Below are 27,388 nucleotides of genomic sequence, written 5' to 3'. Positions count from 1 at the left end.
TCAAGACAGCCTTGCTGCTAAGGAGACCAGCACACCTCAGCTCAGGCAGTAGGAGATCATCCACTTTTTGCACTAATTAATTATCAGTCTGTCTCTGCCATTTGCTCTCAGTCTCTCCTGCTCAACCCTGCTTGAGACTTTAAACTCCTTGAAGGTAGAGAATATCTTCTACCTTTAATCTGCATGACCCCTGAAATGCAAAATCCTAGAAAGGATGAACATGAAATGAACGACCTAATCAAATATTTGCCTCCTCTGAACTGCCAAAGAGCTCATGCATAACTCTCCCCATCGTGGAACTTTTAAGTTTTTAGCTTTTGTATGGTAGATATTTTTGCATACATAAGACTCCCAAATAAACTCTTAGCAACCTGCAGATAGATTTGATCTTGGGTCTGCCGCAGCCCCAGCTGGAAAGCACAAGTCCTGGAATTGAGTGAAGGTTCAACATACAATAGATTACAACAATGAAGGGGCCAGCCATCCGAATGAGTGTTCTCTGAGAAGAGGGTGAGTTTGTATGGGAAAAAATTGGAATATCTTTCAAGAAATGCAGTCCTGTTACTTACAGACACATTTATCACTTAAAATACGTTATACCGACTATCGTCTGACAGATGTTTATAGAGAACATACTTGGTCATTTGTTGAAGAAGAAAATTAATCACTGTTTTTATGTAATCAGTGCTTCTAAAATACTTGAAAGTACTTGAAAGCAGTTGATTTTCTTAAGTAGATTAATTATTTATATTATAATTTGCATAGTAAATTCTGCATAGAGCATAAAGCTACATTTTATCACATTCCCTTCAAATACCACAAATTTTGTTTTCACAGAGTTCAAATCAATGAGACTTTTTTGTTTCCAGATATTTTGTTAATATTGTAAAATACCAACATGTCGTCTTGGCCTTTGTGTGATTGAAGCATTGATGAATGAGCCTTACCCCACATCACACTGCCTTTTGCAGACTGGGAGGGGAGAACAGAACCTTTGCAGAGAAGCTCAACCTCCATCACTCAGCACTCCTGTCCTGTGGTCCCCATTTCTTCCACTTCTAGATCATTGACTACTCTCTGTGTATATCCAAACTGTGAGGTCTTCTTAATTTTTCTTCTTCCAAACTTTCCTTCACTCATTTCCACCTTTTTCCTTCTTAACTATCATTTCGCTTTTTGTCCATGCCTCAGAATTTTGGCATCTCTATTATCTTCTTGCACCCAGAACTGGACTACCTCTTCAACTGTCATAGCAAAGCCATCAGGCAATCTATTGGCTCTTCAGCACTTCAGCCAGTGACAGAAACAGAACAGACAGTCCACTAGGGAAGTGGAAAATTTGGTGGGCAGTTCATCCATGATGATAAGGTAGCTGTGTTTTGTAAATCAAGATGTGGGTATAATCATTAGTGCTGTTCTCTTCATACTTTGCCATCACTTAATTAACATTGAGCACCTGCTAATTTGCTGTGCACTCAGTTGAGATGTAAAATTGAGTAAGTCAAGGTCATCCTGTTTAGCAGGGAAGTATGGTTTAATGTGAGAGAAAGATTCTGCTCATGGGTAATTACCACAAGAGAAGCAAGTTCTCCAGTGTGAACAAGTGCCCAAGGGGCCCAGAGAAGGGAGCAACTGCAGCTATCAGGGAGAGCTTCACAAAAAATTGACTTTCGAACTTGTCTAAGTGACTGAGTGGGCATTTATCAAATAGACAGATTGAGGGCAGTTTGCTCCAAGAAAGGACACATCTTTTAGAGCCTTGGAGGTGTAAGAACCATATATGCTGAGAAAAGGCAAATATCAGACTGTTATAGGAGGTTGGGGTGCTTACAGGTAGCAGGAAATGAGGTAAAAAGAATTTTGTGTGGCCATTCTAAGGGGCCATTCTAAGAGCATTGTCTGTCATGTTGTATATTCAGAATGGAATGAAGACCTAAGATGAACATGGATCTTGGTGGGAATTCAGAACTGGCCCAGGGGCATAAGTGGGAAATGTGAAGAGTCCTTCATTGGGGAGGGCTGGGGGTGGGGGGGGGGGAGAGAGAATGACTGGGATCTTCAGTGGGTGAAGAGTGTTGATAAGGAGTGGCTTGTTCCACTTGGGGCCCCATGAAGTGCCTGATCAAGGCACAATAAGCAAGGCCACCCCTTAGTTGAGAGGATGGAAGAATCTGAGGACAGCATCAGCTTTGAAGCTCACACTAGAATTCACTTTGATTGCAGGCAACTAGATACAGGTCAAGTTTCTAAGAGGAGAATGAGTTGTACCTAGTACCCACACAGCCTATTTCAACATGCTCCCATAAGACAGTGGAGCCTTGGGCTCCATGCAAGAGAGCAGGGCCCACAGAGTACAGAGTCTGTCTTCCCTTCACTGCTGCAAACCTCTGCAGAAGGTGGTTCTCACAACCAGGTGTGGGGTTGCTCTCTGCAGAGACTGCGAGCAGGACAGAGCAGCATCAGTGCCCACCACTCTTTGCAGAGAAGTTTCTGGGAATTCCAGATACTTTTTTTTTTTTTTAGTTTATTTTCTGTTTTTTAACTTTACAATATTGTATTTGTTTTGCCATACACTGACATGAATCCATGGGTGTACATGTTTTCCCCTTCCACCCCCCTCCCCATCCCATCCCTCCGGGTCATCCCAGTGCACCAGCTCGAGCACCCTGTATCATGCATTGAACCTGGACTGGAGATTCATTTCACATATGATAATTTACATGCTTCCATGCCATTCTCCCAGAGAAGGCAAAGGCAACCCACTCCAGTACTCTTGCCTGGAAAATCCCATGGATGGAGGAGCCTGGTAGGCTGCAGTCCATGGGGTCACTAGGAGTCGGACACGACTGAGCGACTTCCCTTTCACTTTCATGCATTGGAGAAGGAAATGGCAACCCACTCCAGTGTTCTTGCCTGGAGAATCCCAGGGACAGGGGAGCCTGGTGGGCTATCGTCTATGGGGTCGCACTGAGTCGGACACGACTGAAGTGACTTGGCGGCAGCAGCAGCATGCCATTCTCCCATATCATCCCGCCCTCGCCCTCTCCCATAGAGTCCATAATACTGTTCTATTTATCTGTGTCTCTTTTGATGTCTCGCATACAGGGTTATCTTTACCGATTGACTAAATACCATATATATGTGTTAGTATACTGTATTGGTGTTTTTCTTTCTGATTTACTTCACTCTGTATAATAGGCTCCAGTTTCACCCACCTCATTAGAACTGATTCGAATGTATTCTTTTTAATGGCTGAGTAATATTCCATTGTGTATATGTACCACAGCTTCCTTATCCATTCATTTGCTGATGGGCATCTAGGCTGCTTCCATGTCCTAGCTATTATAAACAGTGCTGCAATGAACATTGGGGTACACATGTCTCTTTCAGGTCTGGTTTCCTCAGTGTGTATGCCCAGCAGTGGGATTGCTGGGTCATATGGCAGTTCTATTTCCAGTTTTTTGAGGAATCTCCACACTGTTCTCCATAGTGGCAGTACTAGTTTGCATTCCCACCAACAGTGTAAGAGGGAATTCCAGATTCTTAAGTGAGCTAGACTTGACAGGGGGCTGGGCATCTTGCATCAGTTCAGTTCAGTTCAGTCGCTCAGTCGTGTCCGGCTCCTTGTGAACACCATGGACTGCAGCATGCCAGGCCTCTCTGTCCATCACCAACTCCAGGAGCTTACTCAAACTCACATTCCTCGAGTCGGTGATGCCATCCAACCATCTCATCCTCTGTCGTCCCCTTCTCCTCCTGCCCCCAATCTTTCCCAGCATCAGGGTCTTTTCCAAGGAATCAGTTCTTCTCATCAGGTGGCCAAAGTATTGGAGCTTCAGCTTCAGCATGAGTCCTTCCAATGAATATTCAGGACTGATTTCCGTTAGGATGGACTGGTTGGATCTCCTTGCAGTCCAAGGGACTCTCAAGAGTCTTCTCCAACACCACAGTTCAAAAGCATCAATTCTTTGGCGCTCAGCTTTCTTTATAGTCCAACTCTCACATTTCATACATGACTACTAGAAAAACCATAGGTTTGACTAGATGGACCTTTGTTGGCAAAGTAATGTCTCTGTTTTTTAATGTGCTGTCCGGGTTGGTCATAACTTTCCTTCCAAGGAGTAAGCGTCTTTTAATTTCATGGTTGCAGTCACCAACTGCAGTGATTTTGGAGCCCCCCCCAAAATTAAGTCAGCCACTGTTTCCATTGTTTCCCCATCTATTTGCCATGAAGTGATGGGACCAGATGCCATGATCTTAGTTTTATGAATGTTGAGCTTTAAGCCAACTTTTTCACTCTCCTCTTTCACTTTCATCAAGAGGCCCTTTAGTTCTTCGTTTTCTGTCATAAGGGTGGTGTCATCTGCATATCTGAAGTTATTGTTATTTCTTCCGGCAATCTTGATTCCAGCTTGTGCTTCATCCAGCCTGGCATTTCACATGATGTACTCTGCATATAAGTTAAATAAGCAGGGTGAAAATATACAGCCTTGACATACTCCTTTCCTGATTTGGAACCAGTCTGGTGTTCTGTGTCCAGTTCTTACTCTAGCTTCTTGACCTGCATACAGATTTCTCAGGAGGCAGGTAAGGTGGTCTGGTATTCCCATCTCTTGAAGAATTTTCCACAGTTTGTTGTGATCCACACAGTCAAAGGCTTTGGTATAGTCAATAAAGGACATTCAAGGATAGATGGACCTTACTACTATACACGGAGAAGAAAGTCAGAAGGCCTATTTAGGCTATAGAAAGAACTGTTGGCTGGGAATACAGGAAAGGAAATACAAACACAGAGGTTGGCTATGAGGCTACTGGAACATTCTAATGGAATGATGAGGGAAGGCATGCACTGAGGATAGGGTTGTAGGAATATAATTAAGGAATTTATGAGATAGATGTATATCTCTTTTGGCCAGCTAAAAGAACAATATCTTGTGGCAACTGCTATCCTAGGGCTGGCAGCATGAGGTGCAATGATCTGAAGCATCTGAAAGTGTGTCTACTTGGCACTATTTACCATGATCTAGCTAAATGAGCTGGGGGTGGGTGGGGGGTAGGGTTCTTCCTATAGGAGGGGTGGCTCCAAAGCTCAATTTCCCACAGTAACAGTGAGTTGTTTCTTGAAGAGGGGGGCTACAACGTGGGCCCCATGGTGACCAGGCACTGAATAGCCAGTTCCCTAGACCAGCCTTGTGAATAGCTGTCCCTCAAACGTGGTGTTGAGACCTCTGTGTATCCCCCAGTAAAAAAGCTGCACTCATACTTGAACTGTAACAAAAGAGAATGGAGGATGGGAAAGAACAGGAACATAAACTGTCCCCAAAAGGCATCCTGAGATGGTGGGAAGGTGGCAGGCTGGTGAGAGTGGGTTACCTTCCCTTTTCTTGCTACTTCATGGCTTCCTGAGTTTCTCCCGCTCTCAGGAAGTTTGGCTCCTTAACCCATGATACTGTGTTGCTAGAGAATTTGTCTCAGACCCTGGAGTATGACAGCTAATGACTGACCCATTAAGGGATCAACCCAACATTACCTAGGGTAGAATGAGTCAACCACAGTTGGCACATCATGGACTTATACATTTTAGTAAGAGCGTATAACATGACTAAAATTGTGGTTAGACTGAAGACTCACCAAAAAATAAATAAAAGCCAACCACAAATTGACTAATGCATTGACAGCAATGTAGAATAAAAGGTTCCAAGAGCTCCCACAGCAATCAGGATGAATCTTGATGAAACACACAATAGTCATTAAATGCTCAAAGGCTTCAGGATCCACATCTTTATAGAAGGCCACGTGCCTCTTCAGTAAGTAAAATGCATAGATTTCCTGATGAAAGTAGAGTCAGATGGCAAGCAAACAGATTGGCTGATTCGGGTTACAGTATTTCTAGAAGGTAATTAAAATTACAAGAGAACTAACTGCTTGTCATGCCCTTATTATATTTTCATATACCACTTAGATTTATAAAATTAAACCAGCTGAGCTCTCCTTTGGGAAGTGAATAATGAAGACATTTTTGCCCAAGTTCAGCCTCACCTTTGGTCCAAGAGAAGTCACAGCCCAGAAAAAAAAGAAGCATGGCTGGAGACACTTTAAACGACAATGATGACCAACTCACTGCCAATACAAGAAAATCACTCCTTTGATTCTACAAAGTTAGCTTGATGTAAATTTTAGTAATTTTTCTAATTCCAAGCATCTGTGCCCTACACAATTTCAATTTTTGTGTTGGACAGATAATCCTCAGCTCTTACATCATAGTCAAAATCAATTTAAGATAATTATTCTTTTCAAGATAGATTTGTGACTTCTGCCTGTGCTTTGAAGTGATGTAATTATGGTAGCTGTGTTAATAGACCAAAAAGCACTGCACCAGAAATGTTTACTTGAATCCTATTGTAAAGTGAAGGACATTCCGAAGGACAACTTGGTTCTGGGAGCTGTGGGACTCTGCTCCTGCATACAACCAGCTGAAACGAGGCCAACTTTCAAACATGTATTTCAAGAGAGACAGATGAGAGAATTAAAACCAGTGCTGCTTTAATACCCACCAAGACTTTGTTTCGGTGATTGTAGGGTAAAGGCTGGGCTCATTAATATCTCTCAGAGCATCTTCTCATGGTATCAAAATCAAGAATTGTTTTCATTTGATTTCAGGGAAAACATGACATTTTATTGACAGCAGAACACAATGTTTGCATTTCTTTCCTGCTTACATCCCACCTCACCTCTCACTTATGTGTGTGTGTGTGTGTGTGTGTGTGTGTGTGTGTGTGTGTGTAATTTGCTCTTGCCCTCTTTAATTCCTCAGTATTTTGAACAGTATTGGGTGGGAGGAGGGAGAATATTCCACTTCTGCAGGATGTTCCCTCAACTTGTATACAGCACCTTCTCTCTGTTGCAAGTCAGAGTCCACTGTTGCTAACAGAACAGAATCTGGTGTGTCCTGGGAAGAAATGACTGCAACAGTCGGGAGGAAACTTGCCAAACAGGAAGGCAAGAACAGGCTCCAGGACTCAGAGGACACAATGCATTAAAAAATGTAATTTATTTAAAAATGAAATCTCATCCTCAAAATTTCTTTGTTGGGATGCCTAGTGTGGCCAGATGGCTGTGAAGGCAGTCAGATGTAGGAAGAGAGCTGAACTGGGCATCAGGGAATTCCAGGCATAGTGCGGCAAGGTTTGGTCTCTCCTTGGCTTTCAGAGAAATTGTGGAGAAGCACAGTTTTCTAAAGGCACCCACCATTTAATGTAGGGCTGCAGGAAGAACTGGCCGTGGTACTCCCTTTCTGGAAGCTTCTGGATGATTATGCTGGTACAAAATAAAGCCCACACTTTTGCCTCCCCAATCCGATAGGAGCTCTGTCTCTACCACTCTCTGCTAAGTACACAAGGTCCAGTTAAAGCATCCTTCGCGTTGCCCTCAGGATGTATCTCTCACTTCCAGTCTTTGCCTACTTTGCCCACGTTGGTTCTTTTACCTAGAATGTTTCCTTACCTCCCATGGCCCCTCTGTAAAACTCTAGCCACTATTTTGGGTCCAGTTCAGACTCTTCTAGCAGAATTAATATTTCATTCCAAAACACTCCTTTTGATTTCTCAGTATGGCTGAACATCTATTTCTGCGTTTTTCTCTCTCTCTGTATTCTTCTCCCACTCTAGTACTCTTTATTTACACACACACACACACACACACACACACACACTTGCTCTCTCTTGCTCTGCAATTCCAAAATCTCAACAATTTTGAAAGCTGAAAGTTTTTTTTGTTGTTGTTCATAATTCACTTGGTAGCAACACTGGAATTGAATTTACTTATAATCTTGATTGATTTCACTGTTATGAGAATTCATGCATTTTCTGTACCCTCCCTCATAAACAAAGACAAAATAAAACACATGCTTGATCTCAGGCTGCCATGACAGACCTCACTGAAAGTATCAGTTCATGTTTAGTGTATGTAGTATTGCCCTAAGACTCAGGTGGATTCCAAGAACCAGAAGTGCTCCTGGAAAAATCCCCCTTTTTTGGATACAAAGAACCAGCTGGGGTGGCAAGTCCAGGGGGAGAAACACCCAGACCCAGGCCCGCACCCACAGGGGCCCTTCTCGTTCCTCTCCTAGGGGCTCTGTGGAGTCCAGCCCAGGACACCTGTGTATGTCTGTGTCTCACTCCACAGTGAGGCTTGTCTGCAGGACTTCGCTAGATAATCCCAGGTATGTTCTTGGCTCTTGCTGAGATGGCTGAGGGTCAATGCCCTTAAGCTTTCTAGAGGCTCCTGGTTTGATGGAGGGTATCTCTTAATCTCAGTATTTTCTCAGGCATTAGCAAAGGTTGTCTAGCACTACCTTTCACTTTTCCTTCAGAGCACACTTTCCTGACATTGAATCTCTTATTTTTAGTACCTTTGGAAAACTGTGTAGGTAAATCATCACACCTTGGTTCTATTAATCCCCTCAATTTATCTCTCTTCTTGCATTTGACTGTAAGTAGCAAGAAAAAAAAAAAGGCTACACCTTCAAAATTTTATTTGAAAACCTCGTCAGGTAAATAGCCAAGTTCATCATTTACAGAAACTGCTTTCCGCATACCTACAGGACCGAATTCTGCTACGGTTTCTGCCACCACATATCAAGGATGTCCTGTTCTTCAGTTTCTAAGCAAAGTTCATCTCGTTCTGAGCTCTCACCCGTAGTTACCTTCCCTTCCACAGACAGTATTTTCACAACGACTAAGTGTTCTGTAAGGCAGTTTCTGTATCCTTTACCATCATCCTCACTCTGAGTCCTCACTGAGTCATCAACATCCAAATTCCCATCAACAGCCTATTCAAGACAATGGAGGCTCTTCCAGTCATGCTCTTCTCAACCCTTCCAGTTTCTTCCCAAACCACCTCCACATTTCAGGTATCTGATACAGTCCCTCCTGCTTCCCAGCATCAATATCTGTATCAGTTTCCATTGCTGCTGTCACAAATTATCACATGCTTAGTGGCTTTAAAAAGTCTATCATCATACTGTACAGTTGGATAGGTGAGAAGTCGGACATAAAATCCTGTGGGCTGTGTTCCTTTGTGACAGCTTTAGGGGCAGATCTGTACTTTCCCTTTTCCAGCTCCTAGAGGCCACAGAGGCCACTGTCTCCCTTGGCTTTGGCCTTCTTTCTCCATCTTCAAAGCCAGCAGTATTGCATCTTTCTGACCCTTCTTCCATACTCACATCTGCATCTGACTCTAACCACAGGCAAAGAAGATTTTTCCTTGTAAGTACTCATGTGATTAGGTTAGGCCTACCTGATAATCCAGATCAACCACCATATCGTAAGGTGCTTAACTTTAATCACATCTGCAAAGACCCTTTTTTACTTTCATAGGAATTAGGACAGGAATGTCTTTAGGGAGCGGTTATATTTTGCCAGCTACTCAATGCTTACTTGAGATTTCACAAGCCTTGGTACAACATGTGAAAAATATATCATAATGAAACTATTCTTTAATGAAGTTGACAAAAGATGATCAAATAGCAGTCATCTTCAGGCCCTGCTTTTTAGTTCATACTCACTGAACACCTATTAATTAACAGGTTAAGTTGGATTCTAGAAAGATTGGGTTTACAATGATAATTGTTGTTTATATTTCATACAGCTTTATAGACCAAAATATGCTTCAGATCTCACTGATTAACTGATTAAATCCATCGCTATGTTTATATCATGATATTTATTCCCTATGTTCAACATGTTTTCTGTCATGTTATCCAGGCAAAAAAAAAAAAAAACAAATAAAAAAATATCATACAGTGAATGTGACATTAATTTAATTAAGTTAATGCAATTTATACTGTCAATGACAAAATAAATATTTTGCTTACCAAGTTAACTTTCAGTTTTACTGTCTTTAATGACAAGCTTAAGTGGTTGAACTTTAAATATCAACTCAAGGGATATGCAGCATTTGGTGCTTATGATAGTACCCAAATGAGAAGAGTACTCCTATTAATTCCAGGTGGTACATAAGACAACACTGGCACACAGACTTCGACAACTCTGCAAAAATTTTATAGCTGGTTAGTAGCAAATCCAGGTTTAAACCTAGAAAATGTGAATTTAGAGTCTATGCTCTTAACCACTACACTTTGTAGCTTCCTAATGAGATTAGATTTATTGTTGATGGTGGCTTAAGGCTTAATAATTAAGTAATCTTAGTGTAAGCTGGGCTCCTCATTGTCCAGTCCAGTCTGAGCATGGACTCACTTAACAGAAGGATAGTAATTTTATTTTTTAAAATTCGGTTTAAACACATTACCATCAAACTGTCAAGCATACTCAATCTCTCAAGGAAGTAACAAAGGCAAGATTGCACAAAATCATCAAGATGCTCCTCAAACCTGTTTCCCTCACTCTCACAGTCTCTCATATGTTTAACTGTGGCCTCAAGCATCTACAAAACATTCTGCTACTCTGCTGTCCTAGAATCAAATTTGAATGTGTGTGTGTAAGCATGCATGCACACGGACAGAGGCACAGGCTAAATCCCAAGTTTAATAACAAGACGACTGTACCTAGACATATCTGATTTATAACTCTTGAACTGTAACTATTTAGCATCTTGACTCACAAAATAAATGGATATGACTACATGAGATGTAAGTCTTCAGCAAGTTCTGAAAATTCAGCCTCCAAGTGGAACTTGGAGATTACATTAAGCAAAGTCTTAATATTTAGCTGAATGGTGATTTTAAAAATTCTAAGACTTGTAAGTCTTTTTAACCTATTAAACACACTCTTTGGTCTTTAATTAACCTAGTTAACATCTCTCTTTTTCAGTTATGTGAACTGCTAAGTGGAGTGAATGAACAAAGAAAATTTCAAAGTTCCTTCATGCACCAACATTCTATCATTCTCTGGTTAAGTAACTTGTACTACGGTGGGTTCTGCACACAAAAAGTTTGAAATACAGCCAAGAGATGGAAAAGTCAAACTATTATGTCTTCATGTATTTGCAGCTTAATTGTGGGTTTTATTGTAACAGGATGTCAAATGGGACTTCAGTTGTCTAGAATTTCATTTAAAGCGTCTAACTTTAAATGGAAACAGGGGCAATAAATTCTACCATATTCTGAAGAGAGAAGTTAGATACATCTCTACAAATCTCTATAAAGTTTCCAGTGACAATCACACATAAGAGCTTATCTAAGAGAAGGCAAGAGATCTGTTGTAGAAAGGAAACTTCATGAAGAAACTTTCACAGTTGAGAACATTGTGGCATTTACCCTTCCTGCCCTGTGCTCTTAATTTCCTGCCACCAAATCAAGTGAGGGGCTGCCAAGAGAGCCGCTCAGAGTAGCTGTTCTCCAGAAGAAGACATTTTTATTTCATTCATCCCCCAACTTGTGCCAAAGTTCCTGTAGAAACAGATAGGCCTGCCCAGGCTGCCACGAGAAAAGAGGAGCGTAACAGAGATCTTGGCAGAGCTCAGGGGTCTTGCAGTTAGGGAACATATATATTTATATTGAAACACCCCTCAATATAAAATAAGGAAAGAGGGCATCAATGAGGGCAAACTGCACTTTCATGGTTTGGAAAAACAAGAGTTTCCCAGCAAGCAGCTCAATACTAAAGATGGTTGCTAGGCTCAAGGTGCATTGAAAGGAGTGCTGTGTGCAAAGATGTAGAGAAATAGAGATGCACCAACTGGGGCAGGAACTGGGAGAGGATTCTTAAGGGTTCAGCTGGAGACTCTGTCACCCCATTAGGGACTTGTGCAATATGGGTGACCCTGTGAAGTGGGCGTCCCCTCCAGTGAACCTCTGAAAACGTTGCATTTCAATGCTTGCCACAGGAGTAGTGTTAGTTGCTCAGTCAGGTCTGCCTCTTTGTGACCCCGTGGACTGCAGCCCATCAGGCTTCTCTGTTCATGGGTTTCTCCAGGCAAGAATACTGGAGTGGATTGCCATTCCCTTTTCCAGGGGATCTTCCCAACCTGGGGATCGAATCCAGGTCTCCTGCATTGCAGGCAGATTCTTTACTATCTGAGCTACAGGGAACTCATGCGATGCTTGCCATAATAGAGGATATTTGACACCTAAGAGAAGTGCGCGAAGAAGCCATCAGCAAAGGAAGCAAAGACAGAACGACATTATTCTCCATTACTCTCACAAAAATGGGGAAACTGAAGTACATGAAGGGTGACCTCCAACAGCAAAATTACATTCTGGGTGGGAAGGCAGAGAAATCCACTGGCCTCTTCCACAGTCGGCTCCTACCATGTTCTCCTCGGTGGGATGGGGCCCTGGCCCTTCTCCATTGCTGTCTGCACCCTGAGCTCCCTGGCAGTGAGCTTTCCCAAGGGGGACACGGTATTTCCCTGAGAGCCCTGAGGGTGAGTAAGAAGATCCCATGCAGATGGATTTCCGTGCAGTTCAGGTCTAGTCTTGGTTGTTGCCCCTCTACCACCATTTGGCTATTTGCCTCAACACAGTGGAAATTCACAGTTGACATGAACTCTCTCATATACAGACATTTAGAATATAGCCTGAATTTCAGAGAGATAGAAAGGTACGTTTTAGGACCTATAAATATATTTAAAGCTGAGATGAGCTGCTGGGTAGAAAGTCATTGTTTCATAGGAAAATATCTACTCAGCTATGTTTATTATATTTCTTGTTCATGGTAAATAAATTAACAGCCAGGAAAAAGTCTGATTTAAGTTGCACTGAGGTTAAACAAAATGTAGCATAATACAGTAATTTCTTGCCCCTAAATCAAATCCTGTATGTTTTATAATGCCTTACTCAATGTTCCATTATCATACCAAAATGCCATCATTTTTCCACTTTTTCAAAAATAAACTCAAACCAAAGACGCTTTGCACCATTCCATCTTCTATCTCACACTATAATGTTTCTGTGTGATAACTGTGATACATATAATAAGCTTATAGAAACCTTCCATCTTTTTTCTGGTCATTAGTCAAAGGAAAGAATCCAACGCTTCCCTTGACTCTGAGTTCGGATAAAGACCTCTCATTTTCATCTTAGCCAGTTTATCTCCTTGAAGGTCATTGGGATTATGAAGAAAATGGTCAACAGTGACACTCCACTGTCTTCTTGAATGAAAGTTTTAACACAAATATAGAAACAGATCCCCATTTCCCCCAGGCTCCTAAACACGAATAAGTAATCCTTAAAGGAGAAACAATTTAAGGGTAATCATGTAACTGATGTATTTAATGGGTCTGCTTCATAGGATGAAATCAAGTAAGAGCTTTATTTTCTTACCACTCCTTTAAAATAATCCCTGTCATTCCTTAAATCTGGATGCTCTCTGAGTTAGATCCCATATATTTTCTGAGTACTACTGAATATTAGGGTTAAAAAAAATGAGTCAAATTTAAATAGACAGTGAGAAAGAATTCATCCAATTCCAAGTTTCTCTATCCCCAGTAGATCTGGCCCGGTTAGTGACTGACAGCCAGGACTGGAAGTGAGGGGCCTGGTCTGTTCCTCTCCACCCTTGATGTGTCTCCTTCCCCACTCTCCTAAGACAAGGCATAAAGTGGAAGTCTTGTATTCCCTATTTTTGGCAAGTCAACTGTCAGAGGAGATGGGATTTATGAATACATCCTCAAGGTTTGCACATGGTAGGGTACAAAGGAATAAAGACTAGAATGATAAAAATATAGGATAGCATGACTGACTCAATATCTTTGCACCTCAGCTTACCCACAGTTAAATCCCGCTTCTCCGTGTCTCTTTCAGTTCTAATACTTAAATTGTTAAACAAGAATGGTTAAACATAACACAAGTAAAATACTGAAACATCACAGGCTTATATAGGCAATACAGAAGGACCACACTGCAGGGGATATGGGAAATGATTTATGAAAGAAGAGTATTTAAAAGTGTAACTATGATTTTACCCACAGTGTCTAAATTTAGTCAGAGAACCCTGAATAAAATTATATAACATAAATAATGTAACTCTCAGCTCAGTTCAGTTCAGTCACTCAGTCATGTCCAACCCCTTGTGACCCCGTGGACTGCAGCATGCCAGGCTTCCCTGTCTATCACCAGCTCCCAGAGCCTACTCAAACTCATGTCCATTGCATTGGTGATACCATCCAACCATCTCATCCTCTGTTGTACACTTCTCCTCCTGCCTTTAATCTTTCCCAGCATCAGGGTCTTTTCCAATGAGTCAGTTCTTCGTATCAGGTGGCCAAAGTATTGGAGTTTCAGTTTCAGCATCAGTCCTTCCAATGAACATTCAGGACTGATTTCCTTTAAGATTGATTGGTTGGATCTCCTTGCAGTTCAAGGGACTCTCAAGAGTCTTCTCCAACACCACAGTTCAAAAGCATCAATTCTTTGGTGCTCAGCTTTCTTTACAGTCCAAATCTCACATCCATACATGACTACTGGAAAAACCATAGCTTTGACTAGACAAATCTTCGTTGGTAAAGTAATGTCTCTGCTTTTTAATATACTGTCTAGGTTGGTCATAGCTTTTCTTCCAAGGAGCAAGCATCTTTTAATTTCATGGCTGCAGTCACCAACTGCAGTGATTTTGGAGCCCCCCAAAATAGTCTCTCAACTGTTTCCATTGTTTCCCCATCTATTTGCCATGAAGTGATGGGACCAGATGGCATGATCTTAGTTTTCTGAATGTTGAGTTTTAAGCCAACTTTTTCACTCTCCTCTCTCACTTTCATCAACAGGCTCTTTAGTTCTTCTGTGCTTTCTGCCATAAAGGTGGTGTCATCTGCATATCTGAGGTAATTGATATTTCTCCCAGCAATCTTGATTCCAGCTTGTGCTTCATCCAGCCTGGCATTTTGCATGATGTACTCTGCATACAAGTGAAATAAGCAGGGTGACAATATACAGCCTTGACGTACTCCCTTCCCGATTTGGAACCAGTTTGTTGTTCCATGTCCAGTTCTAACTGTTACTTCTTGACCTGCCTACAGATTTCTCAGGAGGCAGGTCAGGTGGTCTGGTATTCTCATCTCTTGAAGAATTTTTCACAGTTTATTGTGATCCACACAGTCAAAGGTTTTGGCATAGTCAATAAAGCAGAAATAGATGTTTTTCTGGAACTCTCTTGCTTTTTCAATGATCCAACGGATGTTGGCAATTTGATCTCTGGTTCCTCTGCCTTTTCTAAATCCAGCTTGAACATCTGGAAGTTCACGGTTCACATATTGTGGAAGCCTGGCTTGGAGAATTTTGAGCAGTACTTTGCTAGTGTGTGAGATGAGTGCAATTGTGCAGTAGTTTGAACATTCTTTGGCATTGCCTTTCTTTGGGATTGGAATGAAAACTGACCTTTTCCAGTTCTGTAGCCACTGCTGAGTTTTCCAAATGTGCTGGCATAGTGAGTGCAGCACTTTCACAGCATCATCTTTGAGGACTTGAAATAGCTCAACTGGAATTCCATCACCTCCACTAGCTTTGTTCATAGTGATGCTTCCTAAGGCCCACTTGACTTCGCATTCCAGGATGTTTAGCTCCAGGTGAGTGATCACACGATCGTGAATATCTGGGTCATAAGGATCTTTTTTTTAATAGTTCTTCTGTGTATTCTTGCCACCTCTTCTTAATATCTTTTGCTTCTGTTAGGTCCATACCATTTCTGTCCTTTATTGTGCTCATCTTTGCTATCAACCAGTGACTAGTAATATAGTATACCCAATGTACATATAATTATAAAAATTATCATATGACACAATAAATTTCCTAGAAAAGATCACAGGCAAAACATTCTCTGACATAAATTGTACCAATGTTTTCTTAAGTCAGTCCCCCAAGGCAGTAGAAATGAAAACAAAAATAAACAAATGGGACCTACTCAAACTTACAAGCTTTTGCACAGCAAAGTAAACAATAGACAAAATGAAAAGATGGCCTATGGACTGGGTGAAAATATTTGCAAATGATGTGACCAATAAAGGCTTAATTTCCAAAATATACAAACAGCTTATACAACTGAATAACAGAAAAACAAACAACCCAATCCAAAAATGTGCAGAAGACCAAAGTAGACATTTCTCCAAAGAAGACATGTAGATGGCCTATTACTAGGCACATGAAAAAATGCTCAATATTGCTAATTATTGAAGAAATGCAAATGAAAACTACAATAAGGAACCACCTCACACTGGTCAGGATAACCATCATTAAACAGGCTACAAACAGCAAATGCTGGAGAGAGTGTGGACAAAAAAGGGAACCCTCCTATTCTGTTGGTAGAAATTTAAGTTGGTGTAGCCACTATGGAAAACAGTATGGAGGTTCTTCAGAAAACTAAAAGTAGAATTACCATATGATCCAGCAATCCTATTCCTCAGTGTATATCCAGGCAAAACTATAATTCACAAAGATACATGCACCACAGTGTTCATAGCAGCACTGTTCACAACAGGTAAAACATGGGAACAACCTACATGTGTGCTGACAAATGAATGGATAAAGAAGTTGTGGTACATATACAGAGGAATATTACTCAGTCATGAAAAATAACTAAATAATGCCATTTGCAGCAACATGGATGCAACTAGAGATTATCATACTAAATGAAGTAAGTCAGAAAGACAAATACCATATGCTATCACTAATATGTGGAATCTAAAATATGATGCAAATAAATCTACCTACAAAACAGAAACAGTCTCATAAACAAAGAGAATAGACTTGTGGTTGCCAAGGGAAGGGGTTTGAGGGAGGGCTGGAGTGGGAGGTTGGGGTTAGTAGATGTAATCTACAATATATACAAAGAATAAACCACAAGACTCTACTGTACAGCACAGGGAACTATATTCCATACTTAATGACAAACCATAATGAAAAAAAATATAAAAAGTGTATATATACAACTGAATCATTTTGCTGTACAGAAGTTAACATTGCAAATTAGTTATACTTCAATAAAAATAATTATCATATATAATCATATATTCTCATAATACAGTAATTAGATTACAATTAATATTATTATAAGTATATAATTATATACATTGCATGATAATATAATAAACTATTGCAGTTTATGTATTGTTTGAAGGCTTGGCTCTTTCAGATATAGGATTATACTCATTAAACAAAATATGTACTTTACATATTGCTACATAAGGGGCCGTCCTTCAGATTTTATTTAATACTAGGAAAGCAAAGATGTTACTTGAGGACATCAAACAAAAAATGAGTGATGACAAGAACCTGGCAATGGACTTCAAATATTCTATACCATCTGAGTCACCAGGGAAGCCCCTGACTTCAAATATTCTAAAATGAATTCTAGGCAACCTCTGCAGATAGGACATTTAGAGAAACTGTCTTAAAACTGTATTGCCTTTTCCTCAAAACACAGCCTTATCTTGCCTAAGCAAAAAGGAATCTAAACTAAGAAGCATTTCCAAAGAGTAGAAATGTAGTCAATGCAACTGAAGAGCAAGCAGGTAAGGAGCAGGATACTGCCACGTGTGGAGCAGCAACCACTTCAGTGCTTTTGCATCAATGCAGAAATGGAAATAAAAGCTCAGGAGGTATACATCGATTTCTTGTTCCAATTCATTGTTGTTCAGTCGCTAAGCCAACCGCCTGGATGTAGCACTCTAGGCTCCTCTGCCCTCCAGTGTCTCTTGGAATTTGCTCAAATGCATGTCCATTGAGTCAGTGATGCTATCTAACCTTCTCATCCTCTACTGCCTTTTCCTCCTTTTGCCTTCAAGCTTTTCCAGTTTTTCCTAATTCTGATACAGGGAACAAATAACCAGGTATCCTGTGGTCCGTGGCTTTGGCCTGCCCATTAAATCTGGCCCTATTTGGAACCTTTTCTGTTCTCCTCAGAGTCTTACAACCTGTTTCATGGTCACACTCATGCTGCTGTGAAGATCAGCAGGCACGCTGCCCAAGGTGGGCAGCTCCCTGGCAACACATGTGCATTTTGCTCAAAATATGATTATTGTGAAATTGAGCATAATAGCTAATGTGTAAGTCACTTGCATTTCTACAGGTATTTTTCCTTTGTTTCGAATTGACACCTCAGTTCAGTTCAGTTGCTCAGTCGTGTCACACTCTTTGCAACCCCAAGGACTGTAGCACGCCAGGCTTCCCTGTCCATCACCAACTCCCTGAGCTTGCTCAAACTCACGTCCATTGAGTCAGTGATGCCATCCAACCATCTCATCCTCTGTCGTACACTTCTCATCCTGCCTTCAATCTTTCCCAGCATCAGGGTCTTTTCCAATGAATCAGTTCTTCACATCAGATGGCCAAAGTATTGGAGCTTCAGCATCAGTCCTTCCAATGAATATTCAGCACTGATTTCCTTTAGGATGGACTGATTGGATCTCTTTGCAGTCCAAGGGACTCTCAAGAGTCTTCTCCAAAATCACAGTTCAAAAGTATCAATTCTTCAGCACTCAGCTCTCTTTATGGTCCAACTCTCACATCTTCACCTCAGCTCTCTGCTATTAGATCTGCTTCTTGCTGCCTCTCTCATTATTTCAGTTCCACTTTACTGATACCACCACCACCCTCCTGACTGTATAGGGCACTTTATTTCCCCAAGCCCCTAATTCTCACTTGAAAAATGGCACTAGCAATTAGATAATCTTTCAAATTCTTCCTCCCTTGAAAACTTGCACACGCCTCACAGAAGGGCAGGGCTCCTCAGGATGATGGTCAACACCACCATAAAACAGCTAAAGCCAAAACCAGGAGAGGAGGGTGGGTATCAGATATGAAAGGAAGACCCAAGAGGAATCAATGTCAGGAAAAGGTTAGTTTCAAGTCACAGGGTTGAGCCTAACAATTTCAGTCTAAGGGAGAAGAGATGATTTTTGCTAATATTGCAAGCTTTCAATAATGATGAATAAAATTGGTATGAACCAATTGGGATCTTTTGATTAAGGGGTTGTGGCTTCTAACGTCCAAATTACCTTGGGAGGAGACTGTTTAGTTGAGAGTGAATTGAGAAATGATCCTCTCATAAGAGCCTGAAGGTCAGGTGGTACCAGCTTTGGGAAAAGCATATTCCTTTCAGCTGGAGTTGAGACAATACATAGCTGGCTGTTGGAAAAAAAAAAAAATGAGATCAATAATTCTGAATTTCTGCAGTCCAGACAAGCCTCTATTTTCTTTTTTATTTCTACAAAATCTCAAGGGGCTCTGTCTCAAAAGCAGAAAGTTATGGTAGCAGCAAAGGGTCGATAGAGGTTCACAAGGAAGAGAGATGACAGAATGCAGCAAGTGGGGGCGGGGGGGGGGGAACGGATCTGGGAAGAAGCTGCAAGGAGGCCACTCTTCTGAAAAGCCCCTTCTGAAAGGCATTCGCTGGTCTCCAAGTGCTTTTGCATGAGTGCAGAATCTGGAATTTATTGTGTAAATATTTACTAAGTGAATGCAATGATTCAGAGGGCACACTGTACTACTCTCTTTCCTGCCTTTTTTGTGCATGTCTGTATATGAACTTAGGTGTGATTACTACAGTCCTATGTGAATATGAGCATATTTATAAGTTACATATAGACCTCTTAATGTTATAATGACTTCACCAGAGCATGTCTTAAATGGTTGAGCTACATAGTAATATGTATTAAATATTTCTACACAAGTGTTTTAATATGACTGGCTGTGTATGCCTCCTACAAGGATTTATCTTGGGGGCCAGGTTAATAGCTACTGTACACTATCATTCCTGAGAATTCTGGCCTTCTGAACTCAGAATAACATGGGATCAAAAGGAAATTATCGTTCAGCAACTCCTACCAAAGGAAAACGTGTTCCATTGTGTATCTGGAGATCTATTCCCCCTAGATGGGCAAACTTCAACAGGATACCTCATCTCTCTGAGCCTAGATTTTGGCATCTGTACATCAGGGTGGTTAGGCCAATCTAGTAGTTTCCAAGTCTTGTTTTCTGAAGTTTTAAGTTTCCTCGAGTTATCTTCGGTGCCACCTTGAGGGCCAGGAGGAGGCTCAGATGACTTCTGGTTTTTAAGACAGCAGTTCTGCTTCTATCTTACATGATTGGGACTCTGCACATGGGAAAAAAGTTTTTTGCTAAAGAGGAATTTATCATAATCCAGACCTATAAATTCTGTAAGGCACCATATCATTGTGCTATGCTTAGTTGCTTGGTTGTGTCTGACTCTTTGCGACCCCATGGACTGCAGTCCGCCAGGCTCCTCTGTCCATGGGATTCTCCAGGAAAGAATACTGGAGTGGGTTGCCATGCCCTCCTCCAGGGGATCTTCCTGACCCAGGGATCGAACCCAGGTCTTCTGCATTGCAGGTGGATTCTTTACTGTCTGAACCAACAGGGAAGCCCACCAAATCACGCTTCCTCTAAGTTAGAAGAACTAAGCCACTTCCATTTTGGGGGCTCCTGATAAAGAAAAGCTAAAAATGGCTCCAAAGAGGACGAGCTGTAAGGGACGTGATGGACACATTTCAGCGATGTCAGTGTTCCTTTCTCCCATCTGCCTCAGCTTACTTGGTGACAGCCTCTCAATATGAGGTCCTCGGTAAACATAAGGCAAAGGCCAAATGCTTCTCTTGTCTTCCTCCAAATCCCACTCTCAGAATATTACCTAGTTCCTGCCAACTTCCTTTCTCTATGTATCTGTGAGTCTTAACCCTCACTTCTAGGATTGGAACGTTCCCATAAAATTACTCCAGAAGAAAGCTCCTCTATCAAGGACCCAAAGAACTCATAAGTGTTCTTCATATATTTTTATTGTATCTTTCTAGTTATCACCTTATTAAATGTCTTAACAAGGTTCGTTTATTTCAAGAATCACATTATTCCAACAATTAAAATATTTGATTAGCACAAACCCAATAAAATAAACAAATGTGAATGGATCTCTGAATATGCAGTAATGGGAGCTGACAACTATTGGAATCTGTGTTAAATCAGTGTTTCTTATTTCAAAAAAGGTGAAAATCTAGCAAAAAAACTTCATTTTTAAGCCCCAAAGAAGCAATAAAATATGAGGATGAATGACAAATAATGAAGACAGTCCCATTCTTTTAGACATAGAAGTGAGAAATATGTAAAAAAATAAGTTTCTGCTTTTTATGGGTGGCTTTGTATAAAGCTGTTTATTTTAGCTGTGTACCACGAAATGCATTAATCTTGTTTTTTGATAGCTCTGTAAAATAAATGCTGGCACTGCATTCGCTCAGATACCTAAAAAACTTGAATTATTAGGGTCGTGTAACTGGTGAGAGTGTGGCTTGAATTAACTGGACTCACCAGGTACAGTCGTTTATGAGAAATATAACCCACCACACGACATGCACGGAGACAGAAAAGCAGGTGTTCATATCTTCTTGAGGCAAAGAGAGTTGAGTTGAGAGCAATGAAACTTTGTTGAGAGGATTCTAATTTCTACTTGTTCCTGTTGTAAGAGGTCTAGTTGGAGTCACTGATACTTTTAATTAAACTGATTTAGGAATCAAGCTTAGCTGTGGGGGTGCAGGACAGCATTTAAATTTGTGTGATTTTGCTAGGGAAACTAGCCTCAGTGACTCGCTCTAGCCCCCTGGCTTCAGTTTATCTTTGGTACATGTGGATTTAACCCTCAGGATTTTGAGGCCTCCCAAGAGCATGTGAAAGCCCATGTACGCAGCAATTTATCACGTTGTTAAGGAATAAATTTGACTCTTCGGCTTCCAATGTTAATACGCAAGATAGGCCCTTAGCAAGCTTACTAGGCCTCAATGATACTAAGAAGAACCCTAGGCACAAAACCTTTCTGCATTCCCCACTTTTTTGAGTACAGGAAACAGCCTTCATTCAGCCTCCATGACCTTCTCTGAGTTCCAATGGGCAGATTCAAACAGTTCTTTTTTTTTTTTTAATTAGTTTATTTATCTATTTTTTGGCTTTACAATATTGTATTTGTTTTGCCATACATTGCCATGAATCCACCATGGGTGTACATGTTTTCCCCTTCCAGAACCCCCCCTCCCGAGGAAACCAGAATTGAAAGAGACACGTGTACCTCAATGTTCATTGCAGCACTGTTTATAATAGCCAAGACATGGAAGCAGCCTAGATGCCCGTCAGCAGAAGAATGGATAAGGAACCTGTGGTACATATACACAATGGAATATTACTCAGCCATTAAAAAGAATACATTCAAACAGTTCTTAATCAGGGAAGGCAGGAGACGTTAGACCAAGGAGAAACAGTCAAGAGCAGCCTTGGGGCAGGGTCCTGGTTCCCCATCAACAGATACACTCAACAATATCTTTGAATCATTTGCAGATACTGAAACTCCCTCCAGGTGGGAGAAGTTAACAATTTACAGTGGTATGCTGACCACAAGCATGTAGACCCCAGACAAGCTGGACCTAAAAGTTGAGGATACTAGCTCCTACTTACCTCACCACCAACCCATTACAAGAATGTCCATGAGCTGATCATGTCCTCTTTGAACCATTACTGTAAAAACTTCTATCTTCTCCAAGTTAGGATACATGGTTTTGAGGGCACTAGCCTACTGTGGAAAATCCCATGGATGGAGGAGCCTGGTAGGCTGCAGTCCATGGGGTCGCGAAGAGTCGGACACGACTGAGCGACTTCACTCTCAATTTTCACTTCCATGCATTGGAGAAGGAAATGGCAACCTACTCCAGTATTCTTGCCTGGAGAATCCCAGGGACGGGGGAGCCTGGTGGGCTGCCGTCTATGGGGTCGCACAGAGTCGGACACGACTGACGCGACTTAGCAGCAGCAGCAGCAGCCTACTGTGCCCCACTTTGCCTGGCAAAGTAATAAAACAGTCCTTTTTTTACCTCACCCAAAACTCTGTCTCTGAGATTCGATTTGGCAATGGTATACAGAGAAGCTGAGCTTTTGACATCATAGGTGGTCTCCAAAAGGTGGTCTCTAAAACTGATAACTCAGGCTGGCTGTTTTTATTCTACACGTTTGCTACCTTGGTAATAACTTTTGGTGTAAATTTACATCCTTCTTGAAAAGAAAATCTTCCATTAGTTCAGTGATGAAAATGAAAGGAATAATATAAGTCCAAGGCATGGTTCTTAGCCAGAAAATAAAATAGTTTTGAACAGTGAACAGTATTAGCAAAGGCAACACTATAAAGATGGCAAAATGATCAGTGGTTGCCAGGAATCACTGCGGGGGAGGGAGAGGTGAGAGAAAGGGACAAATAGCATTTGAAAGGGACAAAGAAAGGGACAAAGGCATTTTGAGAACAGAGAAGACATTCTGTATGATACTGTAATGTTGCGTGTATGATACTGCACACTTGTCAAAACCCATAGGACTGAACTACACAAAACATAAACCCTACTGTAAACTATGGACTTCAGTTGATACTTTATTAATAACGGTTCATCAGTTATAATAAACATACTACACAAATGCAAGATGTTCAAAGGAAAATTGTGTGCAGGCAAGGGAAGGCACATAAGAACTCTTTACTTTCTGCTCAATTTTTCTATCAATGTAACATTGCCCTAAAAAAAAAAAAGTATCAGAAGGTAGCTCAGATCTACACAACAGGAACAACTATATTAATATTGTAGAAACAAAAAAAGTGATCCATGGAACCATTTCAGCTAGAGCTACACTTGGTGCAAATGAGATATAAAATGTTTATTAAAATGGTATAAGTCATTATCTGGTTATGTTTAAAAAGAAAAAAAACTTTTAACTGAACAGTGACATTGGAATAAGCCAAAAGCCTGTACAAGTATTTCTATGAAGCAACCAGTAAGACTACTGGGCTGACCTTTTTCACAAGTAAAATTTAGGAAGGGTTTTCAGAAGTGTTCCATGCTGTGAAATTAGTAGGAGAGGTCTGCTTAGCTGAAAAAACATGTCTTCAGAGTGGAAGAAAGGAAACGGATATATAATAAAGGAAGATGCCTTTTGCCACTGTGCATATCCAGGGAAGAAGTGATCTTGGAATCTAAAGAGTCTGAGGGCAGACTATCTTCTCTGATATCTAGCAAATACACCCCAGGACTCAGGGTCACCGTCCACAGCTGCTGGTCACCTTCTACTCTGTGTAACACATTTCATCTTCATTTTCAGCCATGGCCACACATCTGCAAATTTTATCATCACTGAGGCAGTTTTGCTGATTTAGTTTACTAGCAAATGATTATAATGTAACAAAGGTTTGGAGTTATTTTAGTCTTTAAAGCTATATACCTACAAATGACTTAAGCTTACGTATCTAGAAATGTTAAGAGTCTGAAGAGTTCAGTTAAATTTTCAGTTCTAGATGACTGTTTGGTGGAGAGAAGAAATGAAATGTTCCTTGAAATGAATCCACTGAGGATTCTCAAAGGCCTTGGGAAGGTCCCTTTTGAATGAGAAGGTCTGCTTTAATTTGAAGGAATTGAGAAAATTCAGTGCCCCAGCAGAAGGAAAGTGAAAATCCTACTGTATTTCAGAATAAATGTTTGAATAATGAAGCTAAGTGTATAGGAGCAATGTAGATGGAAGCCATATGGACAAAAACAAAAGGAACGTATAAAAACAACTCAGGCTAATATCTTCTTTTCTATAGAGATCAAAACAAGGTTTCAGAGAGGTAGGGTGGCTCATAAATATAATAGCAGTAGAACAAACCAGAAAAAGTAAACATTTCTAGCTCAAAATATAATTAACCTCGCACTTTGCCATTACTGACAACTTGTGTTTTTCAGTCTTATAGATCTTCTTTGAGCTACATATGTTACTGAGAAAATTAGCCTGCTACATAGCAATAACATTAAAAGCATTACTTTGAAATGCACCACATATAAAATAAACATTGCCTTGAAAACTGGGAGGTTGCTAGGGAATTATGTCAAGTGCAACCCTCTCCAGTTATATCTAATTTTTCCATTTTATACCTTCCTCAGTCATTAGGGCCTAACCCCTACAGGAATTTACATGAGGATAGCTTACATACCTCAGCAAATATAAATTTTCCAGGGGTTCCATTCAATCCTTAGAAGGTCTTAGGCATTAGTGCTGAGGATTTTGGGCAGGGTCAGCTGTTCTAGAAAAGGGCAATACTTGGGTTCTTGACCATATGGGGGTTTGTACAGAACAGAAGGTGGAAGTGGGCCTGATCTATGTGGACATTTACATTTTCCCCTTTTGTTTCTACAGAATGAATCCAGGGGAAAAAGGCTTAGTGGCAAGCCAAATCAAGTGATTTGAGTTATTTTAAGAAGAAGCAATTCATTGCACTGGTTGCCAAACTTAAAATGCCTGGACAGCCTGTTCAAAGAGCCAGCAGCAGGAAGAGGAGGGATGGTGCCAGAAACTTGGGCCAAGAAGCACTGAGGACTGGGGAGCCCCCCTCCTGAGAATTAGCATGTCAATGGTGCTCCTCCCTAGGGGTCTGAGAAAGCCAGGGACTATTTCCACAGTGGGTTGGTTCCTAAGATCTTTCTTTTCATTGATGCTATCACTCTCTAGGAGGGGGGCCATCATTTACTGATAAAATGGGAGTAGATAACAAAGGGAAAAAATTCATTGTGAGATCTGGATTTCTCTTCTTTTCATTACTAATAGCTATAGCCTGTACTGTACTTTACAGAATCCAAAGCGTTACCTTTATTGTGTTTAGCATCTTGTTAAACCTCACAGCTTCCCAGATGGCTCAGCAGTAAAGTATCTGACTGTCAATGCAGGAGATTCTGGTTTGATCCCTGGGTCTGGAAGATCCCCTAGAGGAGGAAATGGCAACCTACTCCATCTAGTTTTCTGGCCTGGGAAATCCTATGGACAGAGGAGCCTGGCAGGCTACACTCCATGGGGTCACAAAGAGTCAGACAGGACTTGGCAACTGAGCACATACGCAAATCTCGCAGCACCTGTGAAATGATATGAGTTTGCCCACTTAGAGTTGAGGAACTGAGGCTGAAGGAAACTGTAACTGACTGGTTCGATGTATCAACATAATTAGTGGCAGAGCAAGAATCTGGAAGCTCAAGTCAAGTGTATTTCATTGAAAATGGAACCAAAGGTCCATTCCTAATCCATACAGAAAGACTTCCTTAGTTACAGCAGTAAGGAACTGAGCACCTAGTAAATATCTGGTCCTGTGCTAGGTATTCGGCATGCTTGACTCCTTAAATCATTATAAAACAAAACAAAGTAAGAGAAAAACATACTCAGATCAATGCAAGGCACAATGTGGATAGACATGACATGAGAACGATTTTCCAGGACAGAGGGAGCCTGCCAAAAATGGTGAAAATTTTTGAAAGGAAAATTTTCATTCTCATTCAACTCTAAATGAAGAAGACTCTGCCAAGGGGTGCTGGCCAAAAGCAGCCTCTAACTGGACAGATTCCACATTCATGGTCAAAGCTATTAAACTGTCAAGATTCTGATTTTATAAATCAGTTGCTGCAAATAGAATCACTTTAATTTCCGGAATCTAAAGAGTATCTTCATCAACCACAAATGAGATGGTAAACCAAAGGCCATTTTATTTATATTTTTACCTCTTATTTCAATAACCACAGATATACCTGGGCTAAGTCATTTCTAGTCAGTGCTGTTATCTTTTAAGGAGGAAACTTACCAATGCCTAAAGCAATGGCATCCCACTCCAGTACTCTTGCCTGAAAAATCCTATGGATGGAGGAGCCTGGTGGGCTGCAGTCCAGGGGGTCACTAGGAGTCAGACATGACTGAGCGACTTCACTTTCACTTTTCCCTTTCATGCACTGGAGAAGGAAATGGCAACCCACTCCAGTGTTCTTGCCTGGAGAATCCCAGGGGCGGGGCTGCCGTCTATGGGGTCACACAGAGTCAAACATGACTGAAGCGACCTAGCAGCAGCAGCAGCAGCAGCAGCAACTAAAAGAAAATGCATGCTATGCAGAGACTCAGTGTCACTTTAAATATAAAGTCCACTTAGCCTTAATGTTAATATGAGCGTCATGCAGCTGGTCATTGCTCAGATGTAGAGAAAAGCAGATTCTCCATCCAGAAAATGTCCCCGTTTCCAGGCTGGTATGAGACAGGAAACCGTCAAGTGCTTTCAAAGGAAGACACTTTGACAGATGAGCAGCTCCAATATTACAGTATATTGGACCTCAGATAGTGCTGCACCTCATTTCCTGGCACATGTTTGCCTTCAGGGAAAGGAAAATGAGTTTTTCTCTAAAAACAGAGCATTAATTAGACAAGGGTCATAGCTGATGAAACAGAATTTGGCTTCACATATGTCCTTAAGGTCCTCACTTCCAATGGCACGTATTCAACAGGTAGCTGCAGTTTTATCTGCCTACTTTCAGATGTAGTGCCAACCCTTTAGGAACTTACACTTTATGAAATATCCATGTCTAATATAGTCACAGTTGCTAGGTTCTAGCTCTCTGTTCATACTTT

General features: G+C 41.0%; 1 protein-coding gene across 8 annotated transcripts in view; it reads right to left on the bottom strand.

The window, feature by feature from the left end:
* The window catches only part of KCNN2 (potassium calcium-activated channel subfamily N member 2), a 476,417-nt gene that overhangs the window by 192,406 nt on the left and 256,623 nt on the right, over positions 1 to 27,388 (bottom strand). For 3 of the 8 annotated variants that reach the window (XR_014058369.1, XM_081505791.1, XM_081505797.1), the window contains 2 exons: positions 22,017 to 22,101; positions 18,946 to 19,075 (listed from right to left, as the gene is read on the bottom strand). The exons of 2 other annotated variants lie outside the window; for them this stretch is intronic. The gene's annotated coding sequence lies outside the window, so the exon portion shown is untranslated. The remainder of the gene's footprint in view (positions 1 to 18,945; positions 19,076 to 22,016; positions 22,102 to 27,388) is intronic. 3 more of the 8 variants (XM_081505792.1, XM_081505795.1, XM_081505794.1) reach the window with 2 other exon arrangements.

Source organism: Giraffa tippelskirchi, chromosome 7 (assembly GCF_054371585.1).
Source record: "Giraffa tippelskirchi isolate mGirTip1 chromosome 7, T2T-mGirTip1v1.2.pri, whole genome shotgun sequence".
NCBI classification, from domain to species: Eukaryota; Metazoa; Chordata; class Mammalia; order Artiodactyla; family Giraffidae; genus Giraffa; species Giraffa tippelskirchi.
The sequence above is the reverse complement of the archived record's forward strand: the minus strand, read 5'-3'. Positions and strand labels throughout refer to the sequence as shown.